Below are 14,388 nucleotides of genomic sequence, written 5' to 3'. Positions count from 1 at the left end.
AACTTGAGTTCCCACAAACCTTGCCACTGAGGGCTAAAGTGCTCTAGGTCTCTAAATAAACTTGAAAGGTAGTCTAGGTCATAGGACTGCAACTCATAGGTGAGTCCTAGGGCTGAACTAGGCCCAGAGACAGTGGACTTGGGGGGTACATGACCTACTGAGACATTAGCTGGCATAGCAAAGGGAGTGCTGGCATCACCCCTCCCCTAACTCCAGGCTGCACAGCTTGCAGCTCCAAAAGGACCCCTTCCTTCCACTTGAGGTGAGGGAAGAACCACGAGGACTTTGTCTTGAATCTTGGATGCCAGGTCAGCCACAGCAGGACAAAGCATCAGAGTCATGAACTCCCTGTTCCAGGCCGTAGCTCCTGGACAACATTTCTAGACGTGCCCTGGGCCAGAAGGGAACCCACTGTTTTGAAGGAAAGGATCCAGTCCTGGTAGCATTCATCACCTGCTAACTGAAGAGCCCCTGGGCTCTGAATAACCACCAGTTATACCCACGTACTACATCAAGAGCGTTGGTGAACCTCTGGAACTTGCTGGCTTCAGGTGAGACTCAGCATATTACCAGCTGTAGTAACTACAGGGAAAAACTCCTTCTGCTTGAGAAAAGCAGAGGAAAACATGAAGGCGACTTTGTCTTGCACCTTAGGTAACAGCACAGCCACAGCTGGGTAGAGCACCCTGTTGGCTCATGAGGTCCCCAATTCTAGGACTTGACTCTTGGTGGGCATTTCTGGACCTGCCCTGGGCCAAGAGGAGAACACCCCCATGAAGGGTGAGTCCCAGGCCAGGGACCATCCAAAAAAAAAGCTGACTTAAGAGCCCTTGAGCCTTAAGGGAACATTTGCAGTAGTCTGGCCCAGACAGTGAACCTCTGGGACTTGCTGGCTTCAGGTGAGACAATAAACACTTAACTCTTCAATGCCCACACACAAGCAAACATCCTTAAGTATCAAGACACTCTAGGAAAATGTGACTTCACCAAATAAACTAAATAAAGCAGTGGGAACCAATTCTGGAAAAACAGAGATATGTGAATGTTCAGATGAAAAATTCAAAATAGCTGTGTTGAAGACACTCAAAGAAATTCAAGATAACACAGAGAAGGAATTCAGAATTCAATTCTATAAGAAAAATTTAACAAAGAGATTGAAATAAGAAGAATCAAGCAGAAATTCTCCAGCTGAAAAATGCAATTGGCATACTGAAGAATACATTAGAGGCCTTTAATAGCAGAATGAATCACGCAGAAGAAAGAATTAGTGAGCATGAGAACAGCTATTTGAAAATACACAGTCAGAAGAGACAAAAGAAAAAATAATAAAAAACAATGAAGCATCCCTAAAGGATCTAGAAAATAGCCTCAAAAGGGAAAATCTAAGAGTTATTGGCCTTAAAAAGGAGGTAGAGAGACAGGGGTAGAAAGTTTATTCAAAGGGATAATAACAGAGAACTTCCCAAACATAGAGAAAGATATAAATATCCAAGCACAAGAAGATTACAGAACACCAAGGTGATTTAACCCAAAGATGACTACCTTAAGGCATTTAATAATCAAACTCCCACAGGTCAAGGATAAAGAAAGGATCCTAAAAGCAGCAAGAGAAAAGAAACAAATAACATACAATGGAGCTCTAATATATCTGGCAGCAGACTTTTCAGTGAAAATCTTACAGGCCAAGGGAGAGTGGCATGACATATTTAAAATGCTGAATAAAAAGAATACTTTTACCCTGGAATAGTATATCCAGTCCAAACATCCTTCAAATATGGAGGATAAATAAAGACTTTCCCAGACAAACAAAAACTGAGGGATTTCATCAATACCAGACCTGTCCTACAAGAAATGCTAAAGAGAGTTCTTCAATTTGAAAGAAAAGGTACAAAACTCACTGGTAATAGTAAGTACATGGAGAAACACAGACTATGATAACACTGTAACTGTGGTGTGTAAACTACTCTTGTCATAAGCAGAAAGATTAAATGATGAATCAATCAAAAATAATAACTATGACAACTTTTTAAGACATGAACAGTACAATAAGATATAAATAGAAACAACAAAAAATTAAAAAGGGGGGATGAAGTTAGAGTGTAAACTTTTTATTAGGTTTCTTTTTGCTTGTTTGTTTATACAAACAGTGATAAGTTTTTATCAGCTTAAAATAATGGGTTATAAGATAGCATTTGCAAGCCTCATGGTAATCTCAAATGAAAAAACATACCATGAATACACAAAAAACAAAAAGCAAGGAACTAAATCATATCACCAGAGAAAATAACATTTACTAAGGGAAAACAGGAAGAAAAGAAAGAAAGAAGACCACAAAACAGCCAGAAAACAATTAACAAAATTGCAAAAGTAAGTTCTTACTTATCAATAATAACATTGAATGTAAACTCTCCAATGGACGAACCTCTCCAATCAAAAGACATAGAGTAGCTAAATGGATAAAAAAATAAGACCCACTGATCTGTTGCTTACAAGAAAGACACTTCACCTACAAAGACACACATAGACTGAAAATAAAGGGATAGAAAGATACTCCCTGCCAATAAAAACCAAAAAAGAGCAGGAGTAGCTATACTTATAACAGACAAAATCGATTTCAAGACAAATCTAAAGAAGAGACAAAGAAGGTCACTATGTAAGGATAAAGGGGTCGTTCAGCAAGAGGATATAACAATTTTAAATGTATATGTGCCCAACACTGGAGCACTCAGATATATAAAGTAAATATTATTAGAGAGAGTTCCCAATATGATACTACCTGAAGACTTCAACACCCCACTTTCAGCACTGGACAGATCTTCCAGATAGAAAATTAATGAATTGGACCTAATCTGCATTATAAAACAAATGGATCTAATAGATATTTACGGAACATTTCATCCAATGGCTGCAGAACACACATTATTCTCCTCAGCACATAGATTATTCTCAAGAATAGACCATCTATTAGGTCACAAAATAAGTCTTAAAACATTAAAAAAAAAAAAAAAAAAACTGGTCCGGGTGCAGTGGCTCATGCCTGTAACCCAACACTTTGGGAGGCCGAGGCAGGCAGATCACCTGAGGTCAGGAGTTTGAGACCAGCCTGGCCAACATAGTGAAACCCCATCTCTACTAAAAATGCAAAAACTAGCCAGGCGTGGTGGAACACACCTGTAGTCCCCGCTACTCGGGAGGCTGAGGCAAGGGAGTCACTCGAACCCAGGAGGCAGAGGTTGCAATGAGTTGATATCACGCCACTGCACTCCAGCCTGGGTGACAGAGGGAGACTCAGTCTAAAAAAAAACCTGAAATAATATCAAGCATTTTCTCTGACCACAATGAAACAAAACTAGAAATTAATAACAAGAGGAATTTTGGAAACTATGCAAACATATGGAAATTAAACAATATACTCCTGAACGACCAGTGGATCAATGAAGTAATTAAAAAGGAAATTGAAATATTTATTGAATCAAATGATAATGGAAACACAACATACCAAAACCTACGGGATACAGCAAAAGCAGTACTAAGAGGGAATGTTATAGCTATAAGCGCCTACATCAGAAAAAAAAGAAAAACTGGCCGGGCGTGGTGGCTCACGCCTGTAATCCCAGCACTTTGGGAGGACTAGGCGGACAGATCACCTGAGGTCAGGAGTTCCATACAAGCCTGGCCAACATGGTGAAACCCCGTCTCTACTGAAAATACAAAAATTAGCCCCTTCTCCCGGCGGTTAGTGCTGAGTGCGGAGTGTGTGCTCCAGGCTCGGAACATACATTTATTATTAAAAAAAAAAAATCTAAAAAAAATTTTAAAAACTTTCCCACAATTTACAAAAAATCCGCCTCTCCCCTGCCATAGACTTTTATTTTTTTTTTTCTTCCTCTTTTATAAAATAACCCCTTGAAGCAGCCGAGGCCGACTCACCCGCCCGCAGCAGCTCCAAAAAGGAACCAAGAGACCGAGGCCTTCCCGCTGTCCGGACTGACACCTCCACCTTCGCCCGCAGCGAGCGGCAGCGGATCAACACCGTTCTGGGGCGGTTAAGTAGTTTTCGATTCCGGGTGATTTTTGTCCCTCTGCGCTTGCGCTTGCGCTTGCGCTTGCGCTTGCTCCCGCTCACCTCCTCCCAGCTCCGGCCCCTAGCTTCGGCCCCTAGCCCCGGCATTCGCTCTCCTCCTCTCACGGAAAGGTCGCGGCCTGTGGCCCTGCGAGCAGCAGTGCTGAGATGAACCCCAGTGCCCCCAGCTACGTCCTCGCTGTACGTGGGGGACCTCCATCCCGACGTGACCGAGGCAATGCTCTACGAGAAGTTCAGCCCGGCCAGGATCATCCTCTCCATCCGGGTCTGCAGGGACATGATCACCCACGGCTCCTTGGGCTACGCGTATGTGAATTTCCAGCAGCCGGCGGACGCGGAGCATGCTGTGAACACTATGAATTTTGATGTTATAAAGGGCAAGCCAGTACGCATCGTGTAGTCTCAGCGTGATCCATCACTTCGCAAAAGTGGAGTGGGCTACATATTCATTAAAAATCTGGACAAATCCATTGATAATAAAGCACTGTATGATACATTTTCTGCTTTTGGTAACATCCTTTCATGTAAGGTGGGCTGTGATGAAAATTATTCCAAGGGCTATGGATCTGTACACTTTGAGACACAGGAAGCAGCTGAAAGAGCTATGGAAAAAATGAATGCTCCTAAATGATCACAAAGTATTTGTTGGACGATTTATGTCTCATAAAGAACGAGAAGCTGAACTTGGAGCTACGTGAAAGAGTTCACCAATGTTTACATCAAGAATTTCGGAGAAGACATGGATGATGAGCGCCTTAAGAATCTCTTTGGCAAGTTTGGGCCTGCCTTAATGTGAAAGTAATGACTGGTGAAAGTGGAAAATCTAAAGGATTTGGATTTGTAAGCTTTGAAAGGCTTGAAGATGCACAGAAAGCTGTGGATGAAATGAAAGGAGCTCAATGGAAAACAAATTTATGTAGGTAGAGCTCAGAAAAAAGTGGAACGGCAGACAGAACTTAAGCGCAAATTTGAACAGGTGAGGCAAGATAGGATCACCAGATACCACCGTGTTAATCTTTATGTGAAAAATCTTGATGATGGCATTAATGATTAACGTCTCCGGAAAGAGTTTTCTCCATTTGGTACAATCACCAGTGCAAAGGTTATGATGGAGGGTGGTCGCTGCAAAGGGTTTGGTTTTGTATGTTTCTCCTCACCAGAAGAAGCCACTAAAGCAGTTACAGAAATGAATGGTAGAATTGTGGCCACAAAGCCATTGTATGTTGCTTTAGCTCAGCGCAAAGAAGAGTGCCAGGCTCACCTCACTAACCAGTATATGCAAAGAATGGCAAGTGTACGAGCTGTGCCCAATCTTGAAATCAACCCCTACCAGCCAGCACCTCCTTCAGGTTACTTCATGGCAGCTATCCCACAGACTCAGAACGGTGCTGCATACTATCCTCCTAGCCAAATTGCTCAACTAAGACCAAGTCCTCGCTGGACTGCTCAGGGTGCCAGACCCCATCCATTCCAAAATATGCCCAGTGCTATCCGCCCGGCTGCTCCTAGACCACCATTTAGTACTATGAGACCAGCTTCTTCACAGGTTCCATGAGTTATGTCAACACAGCGTGTTGCTAACACATCAACACAGACAATGGGTCCACGTCCTGCAGCTGCTGCTGCTGCCACTCCACATTATAACTATGCTGCGGGAGTTCGCAGTCCTCAGAAACATCTTAATGCACAGCCACAAGTTACAATGCAACAGCCTGCTGCTCATGTACAAGGTCAGGAACCTTTGACTGCTTCCATGTTGGTATCTGCCCATGCTCAAGAGCAAAAGCAAATGTTGGGTGAACAGCTGTTTCCTCTTATTCAAGCCATGCACCCTACTCTTGCTGGTAAAATCACTGTCATGTTGTTGGAACTTCTTCATATGCTGGAGTCTCCAGAGTCACTCCGTTCTAAGGTTGATGAAACTGTAGCTGTACTACAAGCCCACCAAGCTGAAGAGGCTGCCCAGAAAGCAGTTAACAGTGCCACCGGTGTTCCAACTGTTTAAAATTGATCAGGGACCATGAAAAGAAACTTGTGCTTCACAGAAGAAAAATATCTAAACATCAAAAAATGTAAATATTATTTATTTTTTTAATAAACATTGCAAAATATAAAATAAATTTAAAAAGGAAAAGAAACTTTGAACCTTATGTACCGAGAAAATGCCAGGTCTAGCAAACATAATGCTAGTCCTAGATTACTTATTGATTTAAAAATTTTTAAAAAACACAAAAATAGTAAAATATGAAAACCAATTAATGTTTTATAGACTCTGGGAAAAAGAATTTTCAGCAAAGTGCAAAAATTTAAAGCATTCCTTTCTTTAATTTTGTAATTCTTTACTGTGGAATAGCTCAAAATGTCAGTTCTGTTTTAAGTAACAGAATTGATAGCTGAGCAAGGAAACGTAATTTGGATTATAAAATTATTGCTTTAATAAAAATTCCTTAAATGGTGAAAAAAATAATAATAATAAAATACAAAAATTAGCCGGGCATAGTGGCACGTGCCTGTAATCCCAGCTACTCAGGAGACTGAGGCAGGAGAATTTCTTGAACCTGGGAGGCAGAGGTTACAGTGAGCTGAGATCGCATCATTGTGCTCCAGCCTGGGTGACAGAGCAAGACCCCATCTCAAAAAAGAAGGAAGGAAGTGGGCGGTGGGGGGGGGGGGGCGGGGAGGGGAGGGGAGGGGAGAAGAGGCAGAAGGGTATTTGAGGGCGTATGCTTTTTTCTCTCCATTAAATGAGAAACATAATATCACCCTGAAATTCCACTCCATTTTGTTAACCATGTGCAGAGGATATCGCTTTTAAAATACATATGTTAAGGAACAGGCAACAGAGATTGTCCCTTAGGCAGGAAGCTGATGTGTAAAACAGACTCTTTTCCCTCACTGTATACATTTTAATACTGCATGGGTTTTGCATCATATGCTTGTATCTCCCAATTAATTGTAAAGCCAACAAAATCTTGGCTCAACTTAATGAATAACAAAAGTAATAGAGGGACTCTTTGACTTATGTATGGCTATTATCTTCCGCATATATTTTGTTATCCCAATATAGCTTGCACTGTAGCAAGGAATACATGTGATCATTTCAGCAGTTACAAAAGATCACAAAAAGTAGGGGAGAAAGGAGGAAAGGTAGGAAGGGAGGGAGGGAGGAATAGAAAGGAAAGGAATAAAATGTAGGCTGGTATAATAAAGTTGGTGTCGCGCGTGGTGGCTCACACCTGTAATCACAACACCTTGGGAGGTCAAAGCGGGCAGATTGCTTGAGCCCAGGAGTTCTGAGACCAGCCTGGATAACATGGAGAAACCCCATCTCTACAAAATTACAAAAATTATCTGGGCATGGTGGCGCACAGCTGCAGTCCCAGCTAGTCAGGAGGCTGAGGTGGGAGGATCACTTGAGCCCAGGAGGTTAAGGCTGCAGTGAGCCGTGATTGCACCACCACACTCCAGCCTTTTGAAACAGAGCCTGTCTCAAAAATAATAATAATATGGCTGGGCGTAGTGGCTCACTCCTGTAATCCCAGCTCTTTAGGAGGCCGAGACGGGTGTATCATTTGAGGTCAGGAGTTCAAGACCAGCCTGACCAACATAGTGAAACCCTGTTTCTACTAAAAATACAAAAAATTAGCTGGGAGTGGTGGCATGTGCCTGTAATACCAGCTACTCAGGAGGCTGAGGCAGGAGAATCGCTTGAACCCAGGAGGTGGAGGTTACATTGAGTCGAGATCATGCCACTGCACTCCAATCTGGGCTACAGAGCAAAACTCTGTCCAAAAAATTAAAATTAAAATAATAGTAATACAAAGTTGGTGATTTGTGCTGAGCCATTTCTCTTTCAGGGGAAAAACATCACATCAGAAAACTAGATAAATATTATGATTAAAAGATATGAAATAGAATTTGATAAAAAGACATCAGATAGTCAAGGGTAAATTGTCAATTAATAACAATATTTTTAAATGCTTTGTGGAGGGAAATTCCATGTCACAAAGACTTAGAAAAAAAGAGAAGGAAGACAAGCCTATCACCTATATCTATCTATATCTCTAGCCATATCTCCATCTCTCTATCATCCATCTACCTGTCTATATTTATATACCTATGGCAGATAGATATGTCTAGATTAGTTAGGTAAATAGATAAAAAGATATTAATTTGAAGTCTTTATGTACTAAGTGCCATTTGATAGTTTTGGTTACAAAATAGAAATACAGAAACGGAAGTCATTTATTGTATTATGCCATGGAAAGTGGATGACTCTCATGGTGCAAGTGCAGTCTATGTCCGAAAGAGGGAGTAGTGAAATCACAGATAGCATCATGGTTTTTCTGACTTTTTGCTTCTGATATTTCCCAACTTAAGAGCCAGAGGAGAGTAGGGAACTGGGAAAGAAGAGTTTCAGCTGTTGGATGAACAGATCTTTGGAGTAAGCAGTTGTCTCGCACACTGCAGCTTTAGAGCCGTTGAGCAGAACACCCAGCCACCAATGCCCTTCTGTGATTTCCCAAGTCCTTTCCTTTAACCTAAGAATTAAATACTTTTAAACATTCAATAATTATCAAGATGATATCCTTGTTGCTAGAAGCTTTTAATTCTACTTAAATGAACTGGTTAGAATCTAAAACGTGTTCATTGTTAAATAAACTGGTTAGAATCTAAAATGTATTCATTGTTTAATGAAAAATGGGTTCATATTCTTGACATTTGATTGCTAAATCAGAAACAAAAAGTAGGACATGTTGGCTGAATGTGGTGGCACATGCCTGCAATCTCAGCATTTTGGAAGGCCAGGGCAGGAGGATGACTTGGCGTCAGGAGATGGAGACCATCCTGGCCAACATAGTGAAACCGCGTCTCTACTAAAAATACAAAACTTAGCTGGGCATGGTGGCAGGCACCTGTAATCCCAGCTACTCGGGAGGCTGAGACACTTGAAACCAGGAGGCAGAGGTTGCAATGAGCCGAGATCACACCACTGCACTCCAGTCTGGGCAACAGGGTGAGACTCCGTCTCAAAAAAAAAAAAAGTAGGAAGTGTTTGTCAAAAGAGCCATATTAAAGTTTCTCAGAGTTTCAATAGCTTTAAATTATTCTTCATGTGAAAAGACAAATATTATTACTTAGATTTATTAAGTGATACATTCATGATACATTTTATTAAATAATACATTCATGAGTTCCTCATGTAAATTTCACTTAAAGTTACTTAAATTTAATAAATACTACTTAAATAACCATCAAGGCCTATGGGGGTTCAATTACATTTTCACATTGGCATTGTCCTGCATGTCAGGTCTGTATCTTATATTGTTCCACATTATCCAGACAATTCAAGGAACAGGAAAGGCAGATGGCCAATAAACATATGTAAACATGTTCATCCTTTCTAGTAATCAGGGAAATGCACATTAAAATAAAAAGGAGAAGCCATTTATACTCATCATATTGGCAAAAATTTTAAAGTCAAATTTGAATTTGTAGGAAAATGGACGCCTTCATGCATTGCCAGGGGAGGTTAAATTGGTAGAACCACTTTGGAGAGCAATTTAGTCCATATAATGAAGTTAATGATGCATACTCCCTACAATCCAGCAATTCCACTCCCCTTCAGTTAAAAACCTGGCTGCACATTAGATTCATTACCCCAGTGGGCTATCAACCCATTGGCCTATTAAGAAAATCTTTTTATTTCTTTTGAGGCAGGGTCTTGCCCTGTTGCCCAGGCCGGAGTACGGTGGCACGATCAATACCCACTGAAGCCTTGACCTCCTCAGCTCAAGCGATCTTTCCACTTCAACCTCCTGAGTAGCTAAGACTACAGGCGCAAGTCACTATGCCTGGCTAGCTTTTAAATTTTTTGTAGAGATGAGGTCTTGCTATGTTGCCCAGGCTGGCCTTGAACTCCTGGGCTCAAGTGATACTCCCAGCTTGGCCTCTCAAAATGCTGGGATTGCAGGTGTCAGCCACTGTGCCCGGCCCCTATGAGAAATTCTTGCACATGTACATAGAAAACAAATTCAAAAATTTTCATAACATTGCTTATAACAAAAAAAAAGGAAATAATGTCCATCAACAGGAATATAGAGAAATAAAATCGTTGTGTAGTCATTCAACAGAAAACAAAACTGTACAAAATACCGGCACATGCTGCATGATTGAATCTCCCAAATACAGTTTTGAGAAGTAATAGGCAAAGAACACATACAGTAGAATTCTACATAGCAATTAAAATGAATAAACTAAACCTATAAATAAACCTACATAGCAATTAAAATGAATAAACTAAACCTATAAATCCTGTGCTAGTTTTCTACAGCTTCTATTTAAAAAGTTACCAGGCCAGGTGTGGTGGCTCATGCCTGTAATCCCAGCACTTTGGGAGGCTGAGGCGGGTGGATCACCTAAGGTCAGAAGTTTGAGACCAGCCTGGCCAACATAGTGAACCCCCATCTCTACTAAAAATACAAAAATTAGCTGGGCGTGGTTGTGGGTGCCTGTAATCCCAGCTACTTGGGAAGCTGAGGCAGAAGAATCACTTGAACCCAGGAGGTGGAGGTTGCAGTGAGCTGAGATCGTGCCATTGCACTCCAGCCTGGGTGACAAGAGCAAAATGCCATCTCAAAACAAGAAAAAAAACTTACCATAGGCCGGGGGCAGTGGCTCACATTTGTAATTCTAGCACTTTGGAAGGCCAAAGTAGGAGGATGGCTTGAACCCAGGTCTTCAAGGCCAACCTGCGCAACATGGCAAGACCTTGTTTCTACCAAAAGGAAAAAAACTAGCCAGGCATGGTGGTGCATGCCTGTAGTCCCAGCTACTCAGGAGGCTGTGGTGGAAGGATTGCTAGAGTCCAGGAGTTCAAGGCTGCAGTGAGCCATGTTCACACCACTGCACTCCAGCCTGGGCAACAGAGAAAGACCCTGTCTCAAAAAAAATTACTGAAAACTTAATGGCTTGAAACAATACAAATTTCTTCTCTTACCTTTCTAGAGATTCGAAATCCAAAATGGCACTCACTGAGCTAAAATCAAGATGTCAGTAGGACTGTTGTGTTTTTAATGTGTCCCTCAAGAAGTAAGTTAGAAACTTAATCTCCAATGCAATAGTGTCAGGAGGTGGGACCTAATAGGAAGTGTTTAGATCATAAGGGCTCCACCCTCATGAATAGGGTAATGCAGATTAGAAAAGGGCTTGAGGCTGTGAATTCTCTCTCTCTCTCTCTGTCTCTCACTCTCTCTGTCTTTCACCCCTCATGCCCTCTCACGTCCCATCATGGCATGACACAGCCAGAGGCCCTTGCCAGATGCCAGGCCTCTTGATCCTGGACTTTCCAGCCTCCATAACTATGAGAAATAAATTTCTTTTCTTTATATATTACACAGTCTGTGCTATTCTTTTATAGCAACACAAAATGGACTAAGAGAGCTGTGTTTCTTCCTGAGGGCTGTATGGGATAATTCATATCTTTGTTTTATTCAACTTCTAGATGCTGCCTGCCTTCCTTGGCTTGTGGCTTCTCCTTTCATCTTCAAAGCTAGCAATTCCATCTGCAACCTTAATTCCCCTTTGCCATATAAGAAAACATATTCACAATGCAGGGCAAAAATAATAATAATAGTTTCCCTCTACCCTCTTAGGCTCAGTGGCTGAGCCTGTGAAATAAACTGATAAAAGACATATTAAGAGGAGTAAAACATACAAATTTTATTTGATCTTAAAAGTTTTACATGGGAAGGGGGAATTATAGAGAAGAGAACCCACCCCCACCAAAGAAGTAGCCAGGCTTGGAGGTTTTTACACCATTTAAAGGATGATAAATTTATAGAGAAATGACAAGACAAAGGAAAGAGGTTTATAAGTGTTCTAGCAGTGATAACTTGTGAAAAGATAAGTGTAGGAGAATCATTAATGTTAGCCCCCTAGGGCTAGCCAGTAAGGTTTGTTTGTGTAGACTCTTCTGGTACCATTTCTGTCTATGGTATTGAGGGTTGTTCTCTCTGCTACAGGAAAAGGAGGGATACCTTCACAAGGAAAATTTATACCCTGTTTTTAGGAAGATGGAGGGAGGGCAGTGAACTTTTTCTCAATTGCCTTCAACTTGAAATAATACTTATGTCAGGGTAGAATATTTGGGGGTGGAAAATTCTGATCCCCTACAACAGATTCCAGGGATTAGGATGTGACCTTTTTTTGCAGGATGGGGGGGAAAGGGGTGCAACTGTCTGATGGATTCCTCTTTTCTGCTGCCCAAAAAAGATGATACAGAGAACAGCAGGAGTTGCCATAGAAAAAGACTTTAATTATCACAAGGTAGCTGAGCAGAAGGACAGGAGATATTTCTCAAATCTGCCTCCCCAATAACTCAGAGTCTAGAGTTTTTAAGGATAATTTGATGCGCAGGGGGATAGGAAATGGGTGCTGCTGATTGGCTGGGGATGAAAAATTCATAGCACTAAATGCTGACAGCAGAAATCTGGAAAGATCTAAAATCGACACCCTAAAATCACAAGAGAACTAAAGAAGCAAGAACAAATTCAAAAGCTAGAAGAAGACAAGAAATAACTAAGATCAGAGCAGAACTGAAAGATATAGAGACATGAAAAGGCCTTCAAAAAATCAATAAATCTAGGAGCTGGTTTTTTGAAAAGATTAACAAAATAGATGGACTACTAGTGAGACTAATAAAGAGGAATCAAATAGACACAATAAAAAATGATAAAGTGGATATCACCACTGATCCTACAGAAATACAAACTGCCATCAGAGAATACTGTAAAAGCCTCAGCTGGGCGTGGTAGCTCACACCTGTAATCCCAGCACTTTTGGAGGCTTAGGTGGGTGGATCACCTGAGGTCAGGAGTTCGAGACCAGCCTGACCAACATGGTGAAACCCCATCTCTACTAAAAATACAAAAATTAGCCAGGTGTGGTTGTGCGTGCCTGTAATCCCAGCTACTCAGGAGGCTGAGGAAGCAGAATTGCTTGAACCTGGGAGGCAGAGGTTGCAGTGAGCCGAGATCACGCCACTGCACTCCAGCCTGGGCAACAGAGACTCTGTCTTAAAAAAAAAAAAAAAAAAAAAAAAAAAAAAAAACCTCTATGCAAAGAAACTAGAAAATCTAGAAGAAATGGATAAATTCCTGGACACATAAACCCACCCTCCCAAGACTAAACCAGGTAGACGTCAAATCCCTGAATAGACCAATAACAAGTTCTGAAACTGAGGCAGTAATTAATAGCCTACCAACCAAAAAAAGCCCAGGACCAGATAGATTCACAGCTGAATTCTACCAGAAATACAAAGAGGAGCTGGTACCATTCCTTCTGAAACTATTCCAAACAATCAAAAAAGAGGGGCTCCTCCATAACTCTTTATGAGGCCAGCATCATCCTGATACAAAAACCGGGAAGACACAACAAAAAAAAGAAAACTTCAGGCCAATATCCCTAATGAACATCGATGCAAAAATCCTCAAAAAAATACTGGCAAACTGAATCCAGTAGCACATCAGAAAGCTTATTCACTACAATCAGGTCAGCTTTACCCTGGGATGCAAGGCTGGTTCAACATACGCAAATCAATAAACATAATCCATCACATAAACAGAACCAATGACAAAAACCACACAATTATCTCTATACAGGCAGAAAAGCCCTTTGATAAAATTCAACACCCCTTCATGCAAAAAACTCTCAATAAACTAGGTATTGATGGAACATATCTCAGAATAATAAGAGTTATTTATGACAAACCAATAGCCAATTTCATACTGAATTGGCAAAATCTGGAAGCATTTCCATTGAAAATCAGCACAAGACAAGGATGCCCTCTCTCACTACTCCTATTCAACATAGTATTGGAAGTTCTGGCCAGGGCAATCAGGTAGAAGAAAGAAATAAAGGGTATTCAAATAGGAAGAGAGAAAGTCAAATTGTCTCTGATTGCAGATAACATGATTGTATATTTAGAAAACCCCGTCGTCTCAGCCCAAAATCTCCTTAAGCTGATTAGCAACTTCAGCAAAGTCTCAGGCTACAAAATCAATGTGCAAAAACCATAAGCATTCCTGTATATCAGCAACAGATAAGCAGAGTGCCAAATCCTGAGTGAACTCCCATTCACAATTGCTACAAAGATAATGAAACACCTAGGAATATAACTTACAAGGGACGTGAAGGACCTCTTCAAGGAGAACTACAAAACACTGCTCAAGCTCTTCTTATCTGAATCAAAGCAGCAATTTCTGGGAAAGGGGGCTACTATAAATCTCTTCTCCAGAGGATTT

General features: G+C 41.1%; 1 pseudogene; it reads left to right on the top strand.

Annotated features, from left to right (window-relative positions):
* Positions 1-3,935: 3,935 nt before the first annotated feature.
* On the top strand, positions 3,936-13,512 carry LOC129393596 (polyadenylate-binding protein 1-like; annotated as a pseudogene).
* Positions 13,513-14,388: the final 876 nt, after the last annotated feature.

The sequence above is a fragment of the Pan paniscus genome, chromosome 10, assembly GCF_029289425.2.
Source record: "Pan paniscus chromosome 10, NHGRI_mPanPan1-v2.0_pri, whole genome shotgun sequence".
NCBI lineage: Eukaryota > Metazoa > Chordata > Mammalia > Primates > Hominidae > Pan > Pan paniscus.
Note: the sequence above shows the minus strand (reverse complement) of the source record. Positions and strands in the feature narration are given on the sequence as shown.